Genomic DNA, 22,105 nt, shown 5'->3' with positions numbered 1-22,105 from the left:
TTTTATATATCATAACAAAGACATGAAACGTTATGTTCACGTGTTCACGGCTTAAACTCAGTTGTCAAGGGACCATATACTGTGCTAATTATTTCACAAAATAGGTCATATCACGAGCCCGTATTTGATAGTTGCTTATTATGTTCAAACTTGCCTGACGAGGGTCACCAAAAACCTCTTGATTAGCAAGCCGACAGTTTGGGTTGTACTCCACTTAATGTAGTTTTGAAGTTTTTCCGTTCAATTCTGAATCTTACAGTAAAGTAATAGAGTGTACGAATGTTGTGACGGATTGAGTTGTTAATTTAACATATTATATTGTTCAGGAAAGTATGTGTGATATTATTAGGGTTTGAGGTAGTTTTATTAGTTAGATATAGATAAAGAAGCTTTTATTCTGCACTTATAATTATAATTTTTTACATTTGTTCATTGTTATTGTTATTACAATCTATACATATAAATAAAATTGGAGTATCTGTTTGTAATACTGAAATAACTATTTTTTACTACATGCATACGCATATAAATACGGTATATATACCAAAATATATTTTTTTTTTTACAATTTTTGGCTGTCTGTCTGTCTCTTTGTTGCGGCTAATCTCTAAAATGGCTGGGTCGATTTTGACAGGACTTCTATTGGCAGGTAGCTGATGTAATAAGGAGAGATATTACTTTTATTTTAAATAAAATAAAATTCCAAGCGGACAATGTCGCGGGTGCAGCTATTATGGAATAGATTTACTTTTAGTTATTTTATTTTATTATATTCATTTAATCTGTCAGACACAAAAGACTTTGTTTAAATCAGCTAATACATAAAAATAGCAGAAGTTTACACCCATATAGTATTGAATAGAGTTTGGAAGTAGCTTGGGAGCATTGTCTGCTGATCGGAATTTGATCACTAATAGAAAAGGTAATGGAAGTGTTAGCGCGTAGCGGTAGTCAGGTATCCGCACTGAATATTTGTGGTCTTGCCAAGGGGATTGTTAGGAATGTGGACTGATGAATTCATTGCTAATATAGTACTATATCAGGTTGACCATCATAGATCCCCTGGAAACCATAATCATTAATTACATGCTCATCTTTAACATACTCCACTTTTGTCAAAGTGAATAATTCGCGCAGGCTGGTGCACCATGCTATCCGCCATTAAATATATATATATATATATATATTTGTCTCAATAAAAGAAAAAAAAATAAATATAATTTATATATATATTGCAATATAATATATTTTTAATTATACTAAATTTGAGAGCGTTTGATCGCAATCTCAACTAATGTTAAGTGACGATACAATCTCAGGTCTTCGAAGATATGTTGAATCTTAGAATCTTTTTATAGTAAAACTAGCTACTCGCCCAGCTTTGCACGGGAATACATGTATTATATATATAAACCTTCCTCTTGAATCACTCTATCTAAAAAACCGCTTCAAAATCCGTTGCGTACTTTTAAAGATTTAAGCATACATAGGGACAGCGACTTTGTTTTATACTATGTAATGATGACAAGCCTGAGTTTGAGATAGAATGTAAATTCATTAAGTAATAGATAGACACGTCAAATGTGTTGAACACGACGTCAGCATTTGATAATCTGTCTACCTTATTTGATATAAGTCGTGATGGTACATTAATATTAATAATATAACAACATTAATCCATCACACTAATATGTTGAGTTGTCTGGAAGTTGTTCTCCAAACAGCCAACTTTCCTTTGGAATCTAATTTTTGTCATAACTTACGACGCTCGCTTTTAATATTAATTATGTATTTATACATGCGCGTATGGTTTTAAACAGCCCCGTTCTCACCGGGGGTGTGTTCTCGCGTTAATTAGCACTTGTAAAGATAAAGTTACGGAAGACGGGAACCAGTGGGACGGGTCTTGTTGGGGAATTTAGAGTTGTACGAGACGGGTGTAGATTCAAATCCTGTAGAGGTTTGGATTCATCTAGTGATTTTTAATTAAAGTTTCTTAATATTTGTTGGTCTAGCGATTTAGCATAGCACCTGACTATTATTGCTAGTTGCTTCAAATCTTAATAAACATTTGCGTGAGTATGATAGTTTGTATCGATCTGTTGAGAATTGAGTGCGTCGTAAAATGTTCTTGAAAAATGCACGGTGGAGGACCGCCATTCACCTCTATGATTTGGATGGTATTTTGGAAATTTATTTGTTTATTAACTTATTAGAAATATCTTAAATTTTATCAATATTATTTATTTTGGAAATTCGGGTCTATTCTGGTTACGAACATTGATTAGATTCTTTGCTTTTACAATAGCATATGCTGGTAGTCACTCTATTTTTCCAAATTTGAATTTAAAAATAAAACTCTATTATTGTAAACATGTACAGCATTCATTTGAAAAGAATACGAGCTGAGTTTCTTTTCAGTTCATTCCATCTCGAAATCATTTCGAACTGACGGTAGATTTGACATATAACAGTCTATAATAGACCTACATGAATAAAGATATTTTGAATTTGAATTTGAATAGAAAGCAAATAATATTTATTGAAATAAAGTTAAGTTAGTTTCAAATACCGCCATGTTTAGGAATAGGTATCCTATCATCAAATTGGCCTTGTGCGACTCACAAGGCCAATTTGATGGTAGGATACCTTCAAAAACGTACATAAATTATTCACTTAGTTACAGCGCTGTTTCTGCCCGTTTGGATTCCGTATTCAACAGAGCCTGTTATCCTCAACTTTGGCTTCTCCCTGAAAAACTCTGGCTATTACCGTAAATATCAATTTGTATGAAGCTGGAGGGCGGGGTGCTTGCAACTCGCTCGCGTCCGCAACAAATTGAAGCACCAGAAACTTATGGTTTAGTCATCGGATGGAAGTTTAAATTGGATGAGGTTTTTAGTTCAAAAACCAAAAGTTTCACAGATGCAGTTTAAACTGGCATTTTACTAAATTTATACTCCGATAGTATTGTAATGAGATACGTGTGATTGGAGGACTACAAAATCCTTGACTAATTGAATAATAATAATCTCAAGACAATTCACACAGCGCCATCTAGACCCAAGTTAAGCTAGCTAAAGCTTGTGTTATGGGTAGTAGCTAACTGATACAAATACATAGATATTTTTTGCGTAAATACATACATATCTATATATATAAATAAAATTGGAGTATCTGTTTGTAATATTGAAATAACTGTTCTTTATTAAATGCATATCAATATAAATACGATACATATACCAAAATAACATTTATTACAATTTTTGTCTGTCTATCTGTTGGTCTGTTTGTTCCGGCTAATCTCTGAAATGACTGGACCGATATTAATGGGACTTTTATTGGCAGGTAGGTAATGTAATAAGGAGTAACTTAGGCTACTTTTATTTTAAACAAATAATGTTAAATTCCACGCGGACAAAGTCGCGGGAACAGCTAGTTATAAATATAAAACACCAAGATCGATACAAACAATCATACTCATGAATACAAATGTTTGGGCTGTGCGAGGAATCGAACCCGCGACCATCGGACGTAAAGCGGACCGTAAAGACCACAGGCCGTCAGCACCAGGTTTAGTGATTGGATGGAAGTTTAAATTGAATGAGGATTTTTAGTTCGAAAACCAAAAGTTTCACAGTTAATTGTTTGCGAGTATGGATAGATGTTTGTCACTCTTTCACGCAGAAACTGCTAAACGAATTTTGTTAAAATTTTACAGTGACGTAACTTATACATCAGAATTTCATTCATGCGCGTGAAACCGCAAGCACATCTAGTATAATAATATTATTGTGATTTAACTAATGTAAATGAAATATTGTAATGGGTGAAAACTGTGATTGGTACAGTTTATGCTGTAAATAATATAAATGACGTAGTGGAGTAACTTGAAACAGTCATGCTCGCTATAAAGTTCAAACTTGTGGCGGCGTGGTGGGCCGGGTCGATGTGCTCCCTCTAATATGGTTGAGTGCAATGATGGCTGGCTCATCCGTCATACTCGTGAACGGGTGCTGCTTGTGGGGACTGGTCTGTTCAGGTTACGAACACTGATTAGATTTTTTGATTTTTTTTATATAGCATATGCTGGTGGTCACTCTATTCTCCCAAATTTGAATTTAAATGAAATTGTATTATTGTAAATATGTACAACATTAAAAAAAAAAATGATGTATTCATGTAGGTATATTACAGACTCTTATGACAGTCAATATACAGTTCAGATACTCGTGCATAATTTGAACTGACAAGAAACTCAGCTCGTATTTTTTTTTTAATGTTGTACATATTTACAACAATACAATTGTTAGATATATCAACTCTATGTACTAGTAAAAGTATGTATTAAAATAAAATAACAACTATATAACATTAATTTAACTATGTCTCTAACACAATTTACTTTAGTAATTTAAAATACAACCAGCACATCCTGTGCTCAAACACCGAATGCCGCGGTTTTTTTTTTCGGACTACTCTAATGCTGTTGGCCGTAGCTGGCCTTTACAGCTTCACCGGACGTTATGGGGCGAGTGCAGATGGCACTCCAAACCCGCGGAAGGACTTATGGAGCGGCTGAAGGCCAACTCCTGCCCGACGGATACGACTGCAGTCTGAGGACACCACTAGGGGTTCGAACCTCGGCCCAGGCCGTCGTAATTTCGATCCCCATTTGAATTGGACGGGGGATCGATCGGAGGGGCGCCCGGGGGCGCCGGTGTGGAGCGCCCGGTTGAATGCGCGATATTGTGTGGTTGAGGTCGTCGTCTTCGCCGGCGAGGACGGTGTCGGGTGTGTGTGTAAAAGTGTGGTACAAAAACCTTCCCTTTTATACAGAGAAGATATGAGTGGGGGTTATATGTAACTAGTTTAACGATACCGAGTAATAATGAAACTACCTTCTTTTAATATAATATATCAGATTTTTCGAAAATGTGAACCGTAACACAATTTCATTTAAATTCAAATTTGGGAGAATAAAGTAACCACCAGCATATGCTATTGAAAAAAAATATAATATATATATTATATATATAAAATATAATATAATTTTTACTGTATATACGCTAATATATATTCAGTACGTGGATATATAATTTATTTCTTTTATGTATTATAAGAAATCTTTGAACGATGATTCGCTCTGATTGTCAAACGTCTTATTGTAATGCAAATAAAGATGAAAGGTATAAAAATATATTCTTAAATTTTATAAATACAACCATTGCTTGCTTTATTTTTTAACTCAATATAAAATAAACAGATCGGAGTATTTATGGTTTGCTCGCCTTAATTTATCCTCTTAGGGTGGAATTTATCAAAATCCTTTCTTAGAGGATGCCTACGTCATAGTAGCTTTATGCATGCAAAGTCTCAGCCCGATTAGTTTAAAATTGACAAAGTTTCATACAAACTTTCATCCCCTATTTTATCCCTTTAGGGGTAGAATTAATCAAAATCCTTTCTTAGCAGATGCCTACGTCATAACATATACCTCAATACCAAATTTCAGCCCGATCCGTCCAGTGGTTTGGATTGTGCGTTGATAGATTACTATGTCAGTCACCTTTGAGTTATATATATGTAGATTATATATTTTATTATAATCTCTTTGTTATATATATTCGCCAAAGATAAAATTTTATATTAAACAATAGTCATTTATGTAATTGTGAACGCAAACCCGTGCGCTATAACATGTTTCGCGTGGAACTGTCTATTGACTGCAACATAATCAGTAGACCGGACGGTTTGCTATTCTCTCGATGCGCGAGCGTCGGACTGCTGCGCTAGAGATGTGCTAACTCGTAATAAACAGGATTCGAGTTAACTCGAGTTAAAATTCAGGTAACTCGAGTTGACTCGAGTTGACTCGAGTTACCTGGAATAATAGTTTTTTTTTTCGATAAATTCTAATGTTTTTGGGCGCAGCTAGCCTTGAAAGCTTCACCGAACTTTAGGGGGCGAGTAGAAATGGCACTTTAAAGCCGCGGAAGGACTTATGGAACGCATAATCATTTTATTGATAACATAATTGGACGAATATGCGAAAATAAAATGATAACAACCTCAAATCTTTGTGATGAGTGAAAATTGTATGATATGTAATGACCGGAAAATTTCATGTCATTGTCAGTTCTATGACAGAATCATGCTCTCGCTCTTTCACTTGATTCATTATTTACTAGTTGAGTTCTTTCAACTCGAGTTGGCAGAATTCAACTCGAGTTAACTCAAGTTGACAAATCTCTCACGCGAATGCACGCTTAATTTTTACTCCGTACCAATCTATTATTATATAATTTCTATCTACATTCTTCCTAATTATCGTATACGTATCTATCTCTCTATTTCTTTTTATATCTACACCGTGTTAGATAGATAGATAAAAATCTTTATTCGTATCCCGATAACAAAGATAGTACAAACAAAATTCAAATAACACATAAGAATAGTAAATAATTATAAAAAAAAATACAACACATAATACTTTAACTTCCACATAAAATAACACACATAAAATATACATTAAAATATATATTAGGTGCCACAGGGATACGAAAGGGTTGAGCTACTCAGTGAACAATTTGCTCAGCGAGCAAAACACTGATTTTCAGTAGCAGCCCAGTGGTGGTGCGATCGCGTGCAGCGACATATTCACTCAACAATCTTAATATTACAAAAATTTAATTAAACTCGTCTTCAATAAAAATAATAGAAAAAAAAAATAATAAAATAAATAAATCAAAATGTATATCAATATCAATTCAAATACAAAATACTGTTGTCGCAGACCATTACCTAAGCGACCAAAGGCTTTCAAAAAATAATAATAATATATAAATGCTAGGAATTGTCTAGTAGAAAAAGTTTTATCTTTTTCTTAAATACCTGTTTTGAAGTTATGTTTGTAAACTCTATTAGTGAGTTTTTTTTAGACTACACTAATGCTGTTGGCCGCAGCTGGCCTTTACAGCTTCACCGGACGATAGGGACGAGTGTAGATAGCACTCCAAATCCGCGTAAGGACTTATGGAGCGGCTGAAGGCCAACTCATGGCTGACGGATACGACTTTAGTCTGATGACACCACTAGGGGTTCGAACCTCGGCCCAGGCCATCGTAACATCGATCCCCGTTGAATTAGACGGGGGTTCGATCGGAGAAAAATATAATAACTTTATATACTTATGTGCCGGTGTTAAATTTAGTTACCACATAATGAATCACGAAGGACAATTGCTACATGACCAAATAAACAATTCTACATACGAATTCAATTAAACAGTAACGTATAATACTGATGCATTTAGTAAGCATCCAATCGAGGGTAGGGTCCCAATAAATTGCGCGGTGGACCACAGACCCGGCCGGGACGCCTGTCGAACCCGACCGGACCAATTAGTCTCACTTCGGAAATATTTATTTGCGGTTCCCAAACGAGTACCTGACACCTTCGTATACTCTGTAACTTGACTTCTTTATAATAATGCAACGGTTTTTACCCTTACAGTATACAGCTTTTATATTACTTTATAAACTGAAAACATTGAAACAACATTTGACAGCCTCGGTGGTCTAGTGGTTTAGCACGCCGCTTTACTATACGGTCGTGGGTTCGATTCCTGGCACGATACAAACATTTGTATTCATGAGTATGATTGTTTGTATCGGTCTGGGTGTTTTCTATGTATAATATGTATTTATTAAAAAAAAATGTATCCATGTATTTATATCAGTTGTCTAGTACCCATAACAGAAGCTCTGCTTAGCTTGGGACTAGATGGCGTTGAGTGAATTGTCCTGAGATATTGTTATTATTATTTAAAGAACAGAAGGCGTACTACTCCAGATTATGTCTGTGATGATTAAATCATTCACTTACCACATTTTACTAGTTTTTAGTCAACAGGAAGTATTCATTGTGCCCAGCTCTTTGTTTAAGTGTCCTTTCGGACATTCCCTGGCTATATGCCTACATTTAGTCCGACAACATCTAAAAATTGGCAGAAAATTCTGCATTCACAATTTGTCTATTAGATAATATGTAATTCTCGTCTTATTTTAATAATAATAATAAACTTTTTATTGTGCACATAGAAAAAATACAATAAGGAAAAAAACAATAAATAGAAAATCACAACAATCATAATAGGCGGTCTTATCGCTATAAGCAATTTCTTACAGACAACCAGCAAGATAGGACTAACGTATACCCCAAGAGCCCATGACGACCAGACAGATGTCATATAAGTAAACGTGAAAGTTCTTGTATGTGTGTCCCCAACACAGGTAAGAACGATCCCCAAACATGAAACCTGGCTCGTGGTTCCTTTAGCAGGTAACAGGTAACAAAGGTGTAAAAAATTTCGTATCAAATTCGTTATTTTAAGAAACTCCATATTTTCATATATTCCAGGGGAATATACGACGATCCGGCTATATGTAAGTAGTGCTTGGTCTATCTTTTCACAAAGACTGGCGTGTGTGATCGTCTTGCATAAGCTGAGTCTCCGAAAGTGTCATCGGTTCTACCGAATTGATACATATACATTATTATCAATAAGTTTGTTTGTTTGTTACTTTATTAAACAGTCAATTACGTATAAAAGGACACAATTTATGAGATGGGTATAATGACGGATTTATCCTAAACGGAGGATTTCTTCCAGTCAACCATTGCGTGACTGAAAGGAATTGTGGAATGGTGGAAATATGTATAAGAAATTCAGTACTCATGCAAAATTAATTACATTAATACATACAATAAAAGAAAACAGAAAAAAACCTAAAAGTTAATTGCTATGATTGTCCCGTATCGTACCTGGCTTAAAGGTTCCCATAACGCTCGCAGCATTTCCACGTTGAATTGCTAGGGAAATCCTTTGCGCCAGATACAATCCGGAACGTCGATCATGGCCTCTGTCGACAATACGCCGCCCCAACTCGTTTATAAATACTTTTGCCTCCGTCCCCCACACCCCTATAGTTTCGTAAGCCACCGGTACGAATAAGTACGTCGTCTCCAAGACCCCGTACTTGACTTGTTTCAGCCTGGCTGCGGACTCCGCCGCTGAACCCACCCGACTAATGGAGTCCCGCAGATGAGAAACAGCAAACGTACTTACGCACGTCGCATCCCACAGCAGGGAGCGACCCTTATGCCATGGGATTAAAGTTAGACCATCAGGCTTTCCATCTGTAGGACATGACCCTGCCGGCTCCAAAACAGCAAGGATGTTTGCGGTGTTCATGACTTTATGCAAAATTTAATAAAAACAATATATATGTAATATATATATTGTATCTAACTCATACAAAAGTTTTTATGTATGTTTACCAATTCTTTAGTACACCAGATTAAGTTTATTAATTATAGTTTTTTTAATTTACTTCGATTGCTGTTAAATTAATTCATCATCGCAGCCCGGAAGACGTCCACTGCTGGACATAGGCCTCCCCCAAAGATCTCCACGACGATCGGTCCTGCGCTGCTCGCATCCAATGCCTTCCAGCGATCTTGACCAGATCGTCGGTCCACCTTGCTGGAGGCCTTCCCACGCTGCGTCTTCCGGTCCGTGGTCGCCACTCGAGGACTTTACTGCCCCAACGGCCATCTGTCCTACGAGCTATGTGCCCTGCCCATTGCCACTTCAAAGTCGCAATTCTTCGGGCTATGTCGGTCACTCTGGTTCTTCTTCTTAATTGTTTATACTCAATTATAAATGAACTTAAACCAAACGAAAAATAAATTAATATAATTTGTATTTTTATCAAATAAACACAAAATAAAATTAGGCACAAAAGCCAATCTCTACTTGGCAATCAAATGAGACTCATTAGTTCTAATCACGGGCGTATTTGCATAGAAATTGTGAGGTACCTAATAAATACATAATTAAATGTGACACACAAACGGCCACGTAAAGTGTTTATTCGTGTTTATTCAGCAGGAAACATCAGAACTAATCTTGTTGCGTGTCGGTTGTTGTACAAAATCGCGGCGTAACTTGACAGTTCATTACTGTAACTCAAACTGTACGAGCATTCTTTCATATATGGCACTAACGTTGTTTCTATACCGTTGTGGATTAGTGGTTTATTACTCCGACCTGAAGATTGTGAGTTCAAATTTATGTTTGGTTCGTTGCTTTTTATTTGCAATGAATGAAATATAAACTATTGGAATGGTTTTGGTCTTGGACATTGCGGTTTCAGGGAGCTTCCTCTCGTGTACACTTATATTGTGGAAACTACCTGCCGAGGTTTTCTCACGAGACTACAGCATGGTTTTTCAAGAAGGGTATATTAAGGTTTCTTAGGGGTCGGCAATGCGCACGTGACACCCCTGGCTAGGGTAACCATTTACTATCAGATAGGCCCTATGCCTGTTTGCAACCGTCGTAGAAAAAATTACTCTTAACATGTATTTATTGTGGGCAGTATCTTGGAAACCCCAATATTTAATTTAGGCAATTCTTAGTTTATACTTCTTCTTTCTCTTGCATCCATTACTTCAATTGAAGTGCACAAGCCTCCTGTTAATCTAATTGTATTTATTACCAGCTAAGTAACGATACAATCATGCATAAACGAAATATCTCCTTTGGCTCAGATGGCATCACGAGAGTGATTGATGTAATCACAAAAAAAGGGCATCCTGAGAAGAGCCGTTTCTAAAGTATGTTGCCTGGAAGAATCAAGATGCGACACTTGAGTCCTTGAAAGACCAGCTTTCAAGGGGGCCCAGTATGTTAACGCCTCACCGTAATACAATATAAATAATAACTGGTTCCTGATGCAGTGAGGCGGGGAGCGGGGCGCGCGTCGTCTAGTTTTTATGTTACGTGCATATTGCGATCTCTGTAAAATTGCATCCATCATTTCATTCCATTACACACCTTTCTACAAAGCGCTGTATTTTTATTTCGCATCGATATCAACTTTAACAGAAAGTATACACTATATCCTGAGGAGATAAAAACCATCGCTCCTAAGAATATCCTTCAACTCTTGTCCCTCATGGGTCTATGTAGCGAATAAAGGTGAGCATAATAGATCTGTACAGGTCGCAGTGTTACAAGTTTTAGCACCTGATAATAGCCCAAACTCCCCAATAAGAAATACAATACAATTTTATACACTAGTTAAATTTTTATGTATTAATGATTCTCTGTGATGGTGAACCAAATTGATTGGGGGGAAATGTTATTCTTAGTAATATGAACTGTTGATCATATACCATGACAGGTTGACCTTCATCCGGTTGTCCCAGGAAACCATCGTGGTAAATTGATGGGCTAACTGATCTGACCTCATGCTCATCTTATCATCTTCCACTGGTGCCCCGCCAGCGTAAACCGTTAGCGCAGGCGCGTCCACCATTCCATTATCATCCATAAAAAAAACAAATTGTGATCCGCCAGCGTAAACCGTTAGCGCAGGCGCGTCCACCATTCCATTATCATCCATAAAAAAAACAAATTGTGATAATATTGTAGATTTGTAGGCCATGTTGAATCCAAATTTTAGTGTATTCAGAAAATTATCTTGTTATGTGATGCGCTCAACAAAGTCTACAGAGGCCATTACTCCTGATTACCCCATATGAGGTTATAATTCGTGATTCGTGATCACCAGATCACAATGGTATAAAGCACAAACACTAAGAATCTTGTCCAAATGAGAGATTAACGTAATAGCAGTGTGCACGGTGGTTAATTGCACAAATCAGACCGTTTTTACTTTATCGAAGTGAATACATATCGTCGAATAACACACACTAAGATCAAGGATGTTGAAAAGAATACGAGCTGAGTTTCTTGTCAGTTCTTCTCATGTCGAAATCATTCCGAACTGACGGTAGGTTTGACATAACATAAGAGTCTGTAATGGACCTACGTGAATAAATATTTTGAATTTGAATTCGATTAAATAGAACAATGGCAGTATTCAAAATGTAATTTTTTTACAAGATAAGTATTAATTTTTTTACACAGAAGTGTTATATATCATTTTAAAAGTATTTAAATAATGATTAAGATGGCGTGGTTAATTTAATTGACTTATATAGAAGAGGCAATTCTAGCCTCTAACTTTATATAAATTTATTTCCAACACTGTAGAAACTGTGATTGTTTTTAAGTTTTTGTACTTTATGTTGGACTAAAAAGGACTTGTATCCAGAGCCGTAAAAACGTGTCGTGTCATATCAACAGCTAAAAGAACTGATAGAACAATAGACAAGAGCACAGCTCTTAAACTATGAATAAATTAATAATGATATGTGACAAATGGCGTAACCAAATGGGGTTATCATAGGGTTCTTAAGGTATACTTGTACTCAATCATACAATATAAAGAAATTTCTATTTACACCATTTTAAAACTTACCGATAATGCAAAGAGCAGTGACTTGAAAATGTATATTTATTTTTCGTTGCAGACAAAAAACATAAAAGTGGACGAGTTGTAATTATATATTATACCTTTTAAAACCATTACAGTTTATAATATCTTATTAAATAAAATTCTTTTATATATTTTTAATTCTTTATTTTTATAAAAATAAAAATATAACAACGCACATTAATGCCAATACTGAGAAGGGAAAATGGAAATAAAATCATACGTCGAGCTAAAATGGCCTGAATGATGAATGATGAAGCTCGTCACCTTATTAATTCATCACAAGTTCGATTTCTCGCACAGTACATACATTTGTATTCATAAGTATGATTGTTTCTCTTGGTCAGTGTGTTTTCTAAACATATGTAGGAAAAAAATGTATCTAAGTATTTGCTACCAGTTGTCTAGTATGCATAACACAAGCTTTGTTTGGCTTTAGGCCAGATGGACTTTCCATTGGCGATTATTTGTCGCTGTCCAATCGCTCGTCTGCCAAGGTTCAATATTAAGGAACCATTACATATTCTGTGGTGAGGTGGCATAACTAGTGTTGCACGGGTCACGCAGACCACGCGACCGACTATCGTCAGTCGTACATAATCCTTGATCACACAGCGTAATTGGTTGATCACGCCACACCACTAACCCTCAAGTGGTTAAAAGCTACAGTAGTGTTGCAAATAATGCTAAAACCTTCAGGACGACAACATCACGTGACTGTTGCTTCGTTAAAATCCTTGTTATTTCTTTTATTTTAAAAATTTTATTTATTTCTATTTGTTTTGTATTCTCCATTTTTTGCAATTAAACTGTTTCATTGATCGAATATGGAGTGCACTCCATATTTTTTTTCCCTTCAACTTTCCATTGGCGATTATTTGTCGCTGTCCAATCGCTCGTCTGCCAAGGTCCAACATTAAGGAACCATTATGTATTCTGTGGTGAGGTGGCATAACTGGTGTCGCACGGGTCACGCAGACCACGCGACCGACTATCGTCAGTCGTACATAATGCTTTGATTGATCACACCACCCCACTAACCCTAAAGTGGTTAAAAGGCACAGTATTGTTGCAAATAATGCTAAAACCTTCGGCACGACAACATCGCGTGACTGTTGCTTCGTTAAAATCCTTCTTATTTCTTATATTTTAAATATTTTTGTATTTGTTTTGTATTCTGCATTTTTTGTATTTAATTGTCTTATTGATTGTGAATATGGAGTGCAGTTGCTGTGCTTGTGTTAATAATATAAGATGATTCGATGATAGGGTAATTAGTAGTGATGGAGTCATTAATAATATACAGATATACCTCGGTGATCTAGATGTTTAGCACACTGGTTTAATTCCCGGTCGTGTGTTCGATTCCTCAATATAAAGATTTGTAATAATGAGTATGATTGTTTGTATCCATCTTAGTGTATTCTATGTATGTTATGTATGTATATACAAATATATATATTTGCACAATAGATTTGCTTTGTTTAGTAGATGTCGCTGTGTGATTGTCCTTGGTTATTATTATTACTCACGATGGTTTCCAATAGTCAAATTACTACGTGAGTGTGCCAAAGCAATACAGAATTGCTCATAGCTTAGTGTAGATCACTAAAGGAACAGCACACTGATTTTCAGCGAAGGTTTATATACTAGTAGCTGTCACGGCAAACGTTGTTTTGCATTAAAATAAAAAAATAAAAATTAGGGGTGGACTACCCCTAACATTTAAGGGGATGAAAAATAGATGTTGGCCGATTCTCAGACCTACTCAATACGCTCACAAAATTTCATGAAAATCGGTCAAGCCGTTTCGGAGGAGTATGGGAACGAAAACTGTGACACGAAAGAACGAAGAATTTAATAAGATTAAAAAAAATTAACAATACAATAGAACATAAAATAATTGTAATAAGGAACTAGAAGTTAGAGTTACAGATTGAAGATGATAGAATAGAATATATATATATTTACTGCCAACTATATTGTTACGGAAGTCGCTGGATGTCTTTTGGCCTATCCAAAAGGGCATAGGACTTCCATTGACTCCTATCCTGTGAAACTCTTCTCCATTTTGTGCCCACAGTTGACTTCAACTCATCTTCCCATTTCATCATCTGCCTTCCCCTCTTTCTCTTTCCTTCTCTAGGATACCACTCTGTTATTTTTCTACTCCATTTTTCCCTAGTATCTCGCATCATGTTATAGTATTTTAGAATAACAAAGTTAAATTCCAAGCGAACGTAGTCACGGTCACAGCTAGTGTACAATATATATATATATTAAAGTCTTAATACCTATATAAAAACTATTAACAAGTAACACACAAAAAACTTGACCGCATAATACTGTGCTAACAAAACTGAGGCAGTTTCATTCTTGAAAACAACAATAGACGGAATTCTCCCGTTGTAACTTCGTTAACGCAAAATGATCCTCCAATAGCTGAAGTTAAATTAGGTTAAAACAAAATGGGGAGGTTGGCAAGGGGGGAGGGGGGGGGGGGAGGTACAGCTACTTACTTTCCTCGTTCAATGCCGTACCTAACTTGTTTTCGTTATTAGCAGGAATTCAATAATGCGCACGCCGGCATAAATTTATGGGATAGCAACACCGCTGGAGTTAGAAACTTGAAGTTTTAGAGTTCCTTTTATGACGGGAGAGCGGGAAATCGCGATTTCCCATGGGAACTTGTGAGATAAATGCGCTCGCGGGTGCACACTGATAATTATAATAATAATAATAATCTCAAGACAATTCACACAGCATCTATACCCAAGTTAAGCTAGCTAAAGCTTGTGTTATGGGTACTAGACAACTGATACAAATACATAGATAATTTTTTTTTTTAAACACCCAGACCGACACAAACAATCATACTCATGAATACAAATGTTTGTGCCGTGCGAGGAATCGAACCCGCGACCATCGGACGTAAAGCGGTGTGCTAAACCACTAGACCACCGAGGTCGTCAAATTATTAAGTGATGCTCGGGAATTTATTTGTATGAGTACATTTTCCTGAAAAAGAAACGATTTTTTTTAATCACGATTATCCAGAAGGTTTATCGAAATGCGTTCAGACTTGGCTTATAACAATAATTTTTTTTGGATCGCAATTAACTATTTTAGTTTACTAAAAACTGTGTTGCAGCCATTTGCATCATCTCTAACAAGTTAAAAAAACAAATAAATAAGAATACAATTACAATGATGTTTATAGTATACAAGCGACCCGTCCCGACTTCGCACGAATGCATTTACTATAAACTCCTGTTTTATGTCCCCCTCCGATCGATCCCCCGTCCAATTCAAAGGGGATCGATGTTACGACGGCCTGAGCCGAGGTTCGAACCACTAGTGGTGCCCTCAGACTAAAGTCGTAACCGTCAGGCGGGAGTTGGTCTTAACCGTTCCATAAGTCCTTCCGCGGGTTTGGAGCGCCATCTGCACTCGTCCCCTATCGTCTGGTGAAGCTGTAAAGGCCAGCTGCAGTCAACAGCATTAGAGTAGTCCGAAAAAAGCATGCTTTATACATATAATTCTTCCTCATGATAATTTTAACTACTGCTGAAATAAGGCATTAAAATCCAATCCAAAAAAATATATATATAATATACAAAGAGGAGAGAAAAGTTAGCATGTATGAATCGGTGAGAGAGAATAAGTGTATATGTATGGATGTACATATAATATACAAAGTTCATCTCATTTCATACATCATTAATTGTATAATAACACTTCTTCAATAAAAAATCTTTAATATGTATTTAAATTCATTCTTATTATAAATTATAAGTTTATATTTAATTTTACATAGATCACTCACTCACTCACACACATACGCACACATACACACACACACATATATTCACACACATGTTCAATGCACTCCACGTTTAAACTTAAAACTAGATGTATAACTAATTTATATGAAGGGGAGACCTGGTGTCTAAGGTACAGGCTATGGCTTAGTTTGGGCTCCAGATTTCCCACAAATTATATTTGTGATTTTTATTTGTCAGCATTTACATAATAAAACTGGAATTATGTAATTTGTGGAGGTGAAATAAAATTTATTTATTTATTATTATTTATTATTTATTCTTATATACTAAAACTTTTAAATCGATAGCTAACTCATTATACAATTGTATTGACGCGTAATTTGTCCGTCCATCGGTCGGATTTGTTAGTCACAATCTTAGTAATATGTATATTGAATCCCAAAGTTTGTGAATATAGATGAATAGATGTATGGATGTTTATTGCTCTTTCACGCAAACTTTAAAGTAATATAGCTCATAAATCAGAAGAACATATAGGCTGCAAATTTTATGAGGCTGAGTCCAAAATAAAACTAAGCTAAAACCCAGTACCTATTTGTTTAAGCACACAGTCAATGGATTTATCCTAAACCGTAAGGTACATTGTTCACTGTCCGATAAATTGATATTTATTACAATAGCGAGTTTTTACCGCCGTCCCAACACCCGGTTCAGACTAGGATCGTACTTAACCGGCTCAAATGCTCCGCCGAAAGTTACGCTTTGATGAAAATGCTTCCGGATTATGAGTGGATGGCTTAAACAGGCAGGCGGGGTATTAACCGGATATTGTATGATGTAGCCTTATGTATTGTAGGTAGGTTTGATGATGTTAGGTAGGGGCGTTGTGTATGTAATAGTATGTATGTGTATAATAGAGGTAGATGGGAATGGGGTAATTACTCCACATTACTAACAATCCGTTAGTAATGTAGAGTGTTAAGGAAACTACGCTCTGCAACCAAAATGTTAGGGAAAGTACTATGTATATATATACATATATATATATATATATATATAGGGAAAAATATGTGGAAGCGTCTGTCACATACCTGTATGGTTCTGCGGATTTCTTGGGCTTTAGGGTCTCGAAGGTATCTTCGCTAGCTTTCCAGTTTCACAGTAGGTTTAACACAGTTCTAATTTATTTTAATTCACAACACAATGCGCGCGCGTCATGGCCGCTGTACGGTCATTTCAGTACTAGGTAAGGGAGGGGAAGGGAACGCGCGGGAACAGAAACTAACGGACTCTAATATAATAATCTGTGCTTACGATGTTATAGGGTAGATTTTGAACATAGAGTAATTACCCCATTGCTAGCAATGTACCATGTCAGGTTGACCTCCACGCGGTTCCCTCTGGAAACCATCGTGATAAATTGTTGGTGAATTTGTCACGATGTGCTAACTGACCTGACCTCATGCTCATCTTATCCTTCACTGGTGCCCCGCCAGCGTAAACCGTTAGCGCATGTGGGTGCACCATTCAATTATCCTTAAAAAAATAGAGGTAGATGATTGTAAGTAACGTAGACTAACCATCCCATTGCTAACAATGTACCATGTTAAGTTAACCTCCACGCTGTTCCCCCTAGAAACCACCATGTTAAATAACTGGCGAATTTTCCAAGATGGCCGAACTGACATAACCTCATGTCCTCACCTCACCACCCCAGGTCCTGTGCTGAAAATCAGCGTTGCAGCGCTCCAGCCGCTGCAGCATCATGCTGAGCACGGACCTATTCAGTGGATGCTTCGACAGACATACACATGCACGCACACGCGCACATACGTAATTTGTGTACTGTTATTTGTTTGTAATTGTTCGCACTATTTGTTATTCTATTTCTTGTTTGTTTAATGTGTGTTTTAGTTTTCTACTGAATAAATATCATTTCATTTCATTTCATTTCATTTCAATTCATTTCATCACACTCCACTGTTGCCTCGCCAGCGTAAACCATTAGCGCAGTCGGGTGCATCGTTAATTATAAAAAAATAAATAGCATATACAAGCTTTGCCTAGTTTGATACTGATGTCGTAATGTGAATAGTCCTAGGTAATTTATTTATTTTATACTACATATAAATTACACTTAGATTGTGCAATGAACTACCTGCCGAGGTTTTCTCGAGAGACTACAGCATGGGGTTTTTCAAGAAGGGTATATTAAGGTTTCTTAAGGGTCGGCAACGCGCATGTGACACTGGTGTTTCAGGCGTCCATAGGCTACGGTAACCGTTTACCATCAGATGGGCCGTATGCTTGTTTGCCACTTAAGTGGTATAAAAAAAAACATTTGTACGGGACATAAAAACTTCTTTGTATTAATTTTAAATTTCGAACGCCTTTCGCATTCTCTTGTTTTAAGAAAAAAATATTTTTCTTTCTTTCTTTCTCTCTTTCTTTCTTTCTTTCTTTCTTTCTTTCTTTCTTTCTTTCTTTCTTTCTTTCTTTCTTTCTTTCTTTCTTTCTTTCTTTCTTTCTTTCTTTCTTTCTTTCTTTCTTTCTTTCTTTCTTTCTTTCTTTCTTTCTTTCTTTCTTTCTTTCTTTCTTTCTTTCTTTCTTTCTTTCTTTCTTTCTTTCTTTCTTTCTTTCTTTCTTTCTTTCTTTCTTTCTTTCTTTCTTTCTTTCTTTCTTTCTTTCTTTCTTTCTTTCTTTCTTTCTTTCTTTCTTTCTTTCTTTCTTTCTTTCTTTCTTTCTTTCTTTCTTTCTTTCTTTCTTTCTTTCTTTCTTTCTTTCTTTCTTTCTTTCTTTCTTTCTTAGAGATGTGAAAATTCTATGGCGTTTCATTTATCTCCACGAATATTGAACTATGATTTATACAATAATGACCCATAAGAAAACCTAATATATGTACCATTTTTGAAAAACCCCATGCATAGTACAATAGAATAGAAAATCCATTATTCAAATAAACCTAACTTAAGCACTTTTGAAGAGTCATTTATACTTTTTCTAATCTACCGCTTATTCGGAAAGTTGTTTCATCGCAAGAAGAATGAGCAAGAACCTTGTTTTTTAAATGATCGTTGTAACTTTACATTTTTAAGTCGCAACGTGTGAATACAAACTACTAACTAGCACTAATTTTGCATAGTATATATGTATATATATAATGTCAAATAGTCTATTTGACATTGTAATTTAATAAAAAGTTTCTAGAAAGTCCCCAGCCGGTAGCGAATTCCGCAATCTGATTTATTAATGACTAGCTGTTCCCGCGACTTCGTCCGCGTAGAAATTAACTTCATTTTTCTAAAATGAAAGTAGCCCAAGTTATTCCTTATTACATCAGCTACCTGGACAAAAAAGTGCCGTCAAAATTAGTCCAGCAATTTCAGAGATTAGCCGGAATAATAGCCTAATTACAATAGTAAGAACATGTAAAATGTAAATGTACAACATTAAAAAAAAAATACGAGCTGAGTTTCTTGTCAGTTCTTCTCATCTCGAAATCATTCCGAACTGACGGTAGTTTTGACATATCATAAGAGTCTGTAATAGACCTACTTGAATAAATATATTCTGAATTTGAATTTTTTTTTTATTTGAATTTGAACAAACAGGCAGACACACAGACAAAAAATGTAAAAAAAATATTTTGGTGTATATACCGTATTTATATTAATACGCATGTAGTAAAAAACGGTTATTTCAGTATTACAAATAGACACTTCAATTTTATTTATATGTATAGATAACTAATCCGGATCAAATCTTACATTATTGACCTCTTATCAGTTAAAACACTATCTGTACTAAATCCTAAATGTATGTTCGAACTTCGCTTAGCTATCGGCATATTAAAAGCGATTTTAAACAGCAATAATCATTTCTCAGAGCGTTATCTCGACCCGTTGTGTAATATTTCGCAGTGGTCGCGAACCAGTTCTGTTAAAACATTGGGTTAGCTATGGATAGCTAACCCAATGCTATGTTATAATGGACCATAAAAACTGACATGTTTTTTTAATGGATGATAATGTAAGTTGTGTATTACAGTATACCAGACGTCTGGGCGCAACCGATGGCGACAACAGGTAAAGAATAGAAATAGAAAATCATTTATTTAAATAAACTTAATTTAAGCACGTGAAGAGAAAGCTGCCTGATTACGACGGAAAGCTGGCGCTGCAACTTTCTGTTCCTGATCGAAGGGGCAGAGGCAGACCAAGGAAGGGATGGGAAGATGTTGTTGCTAGGGACATGATAGAGTGTGAGGTCTCTGAGCACGATGTCTGTGACAGGATCAAGTGGCGGACAAAAATAAGGACAGCTGACCCCACCACCATGTGGGATATATAGCTAGGAAGAGAGAGAAAGAGTTATCTAATGTCAATTCCATGCGGACGAATAATAAGAAATAGAAATAGAGGATAAGGAAATGTAAAGAGAAAAGAGGCAAAATGTAAATTAAAATGAAATAGCAATAAGTTAGAAAGTAAGAAAGTATTACAATAAGTCAGAAAATACAAACTGTGGAATTAGCATATACGTATCAATTTCCAGCCTTTCTACTTTTTTAGGGACTATTCTAATATATCTATTAGAAGACAGAAAGAAAGAAGAAAGAAAAGAAAGGAAAAAAAAAGAAAAAAAGTGGCGGACAAAAATATGGAAATCTGAAGAAAGCTGACCCCACCACCATGTGGGATATATAGCTAGGAAGAGAGAAAGAAACATAATTTAAGCACTAAATACTAACTAAACTAACACGTTTGAATAGTCATAGTTACCATTCTTTTAATCTACCGCTCATTCGGAAAGCTGTCTCATTACAAGAAGAACGAGGAAAAGACTTGCGTGTTGCTCTTTTAAATAGTCATTGTAACTTTACATTTACAATTCGAAACGTGTGAATACAAACCACCAATTAGCACTAATTTAGTGTCAGATATTAAGTACACAATATGACTAGAACAGTCATAGAAATAGAAATAGAAAATAATTTATTCAAATAAACTTACATTGAAGCACTTTTGAATAGTCATTACATTTTTTAATCTACCGCTCGTTCGGAAAGCTGTCTCATCACAAGAAGAACGAGCAAGAAACTTGTGTGTTGCTCTTTTAAATAATTTTATTATTACTTTACATTTTTATGTTTAAGTGTGTGAATACAAACCACCAATTAGCACTAATTCAATTAAATACTCAAATAGAAAAAATATTGAATATATAACCAACTGGTTAAACAATTAATAAGAGGAAATCAGTCATAGTGATTAGAGTAGTTCAGTCCTTACAAGCAGCACTCGTTCACGAGTATGATCTCATGATGTCATGCGCTCGACGCGCGACGTGCGAGAGTCGCGATTCGCAGCAGTGCGAAAACGATCAACAAGAAAGAATGTAATGGGGTAACTGGCTACGTTGACGGTTTATGCTGGCCTGACTAGTTGGTCAGCTCATTCAGAGCATCCTGGTAAATTCACCATGAATTTATCATTATGGTTTCTAGAGGGAACCGCTTGGAGGTCAACCTGACATTGTACAATCCATTGCTAGCTATGGGGTCATTAGTTTACATTACTAACAATTTCCTTCCCCCCTAAGTGTATGTGTATTTTATATGTAGAATACATGTATATCTTCTAATCTATAATATGTAATAGGTGGTATTCTAAATGTAGCTTTGTTATTTTTTTTATTTTTCTTCTACTTACGGAAGGTTCTTTAATCTATAATATGGGATAGGTGGTATTCTAAATGTATCTCTGTTATTTTTTTTTAATTTTTCGGCTACTTACGGAAGGTTCTCTAATCTATAAGATGTGATAGGAGGTATTCTAAGTGTGGTGTGGTGGTATCTTCTTGAAGGAATTATTACTATTTTTATCTAATATATAAAATTCATCGTTTCAG

This window comes from Achroia grisella, unplaced genomic scaffold (assembly GCF_030625045.1).
Source record: "Achroia grisella isolate CSIRO2021 unplaced genomic scaffold, CSIRO_AGI_Agris_v1 utg1062, whole genome shotgun sequence".
NCBI classification, from domain to species: Eukaryota; Metazoa; Arthropoda; class Insecta; order Lepidoptera; family Pyralidae; genus Achroia; species Achroia grisella.
The sequence above is the reverse complement of the archived record's forward strand: the minus strand, read 5'-3'. Positions refer to the sequence as shown.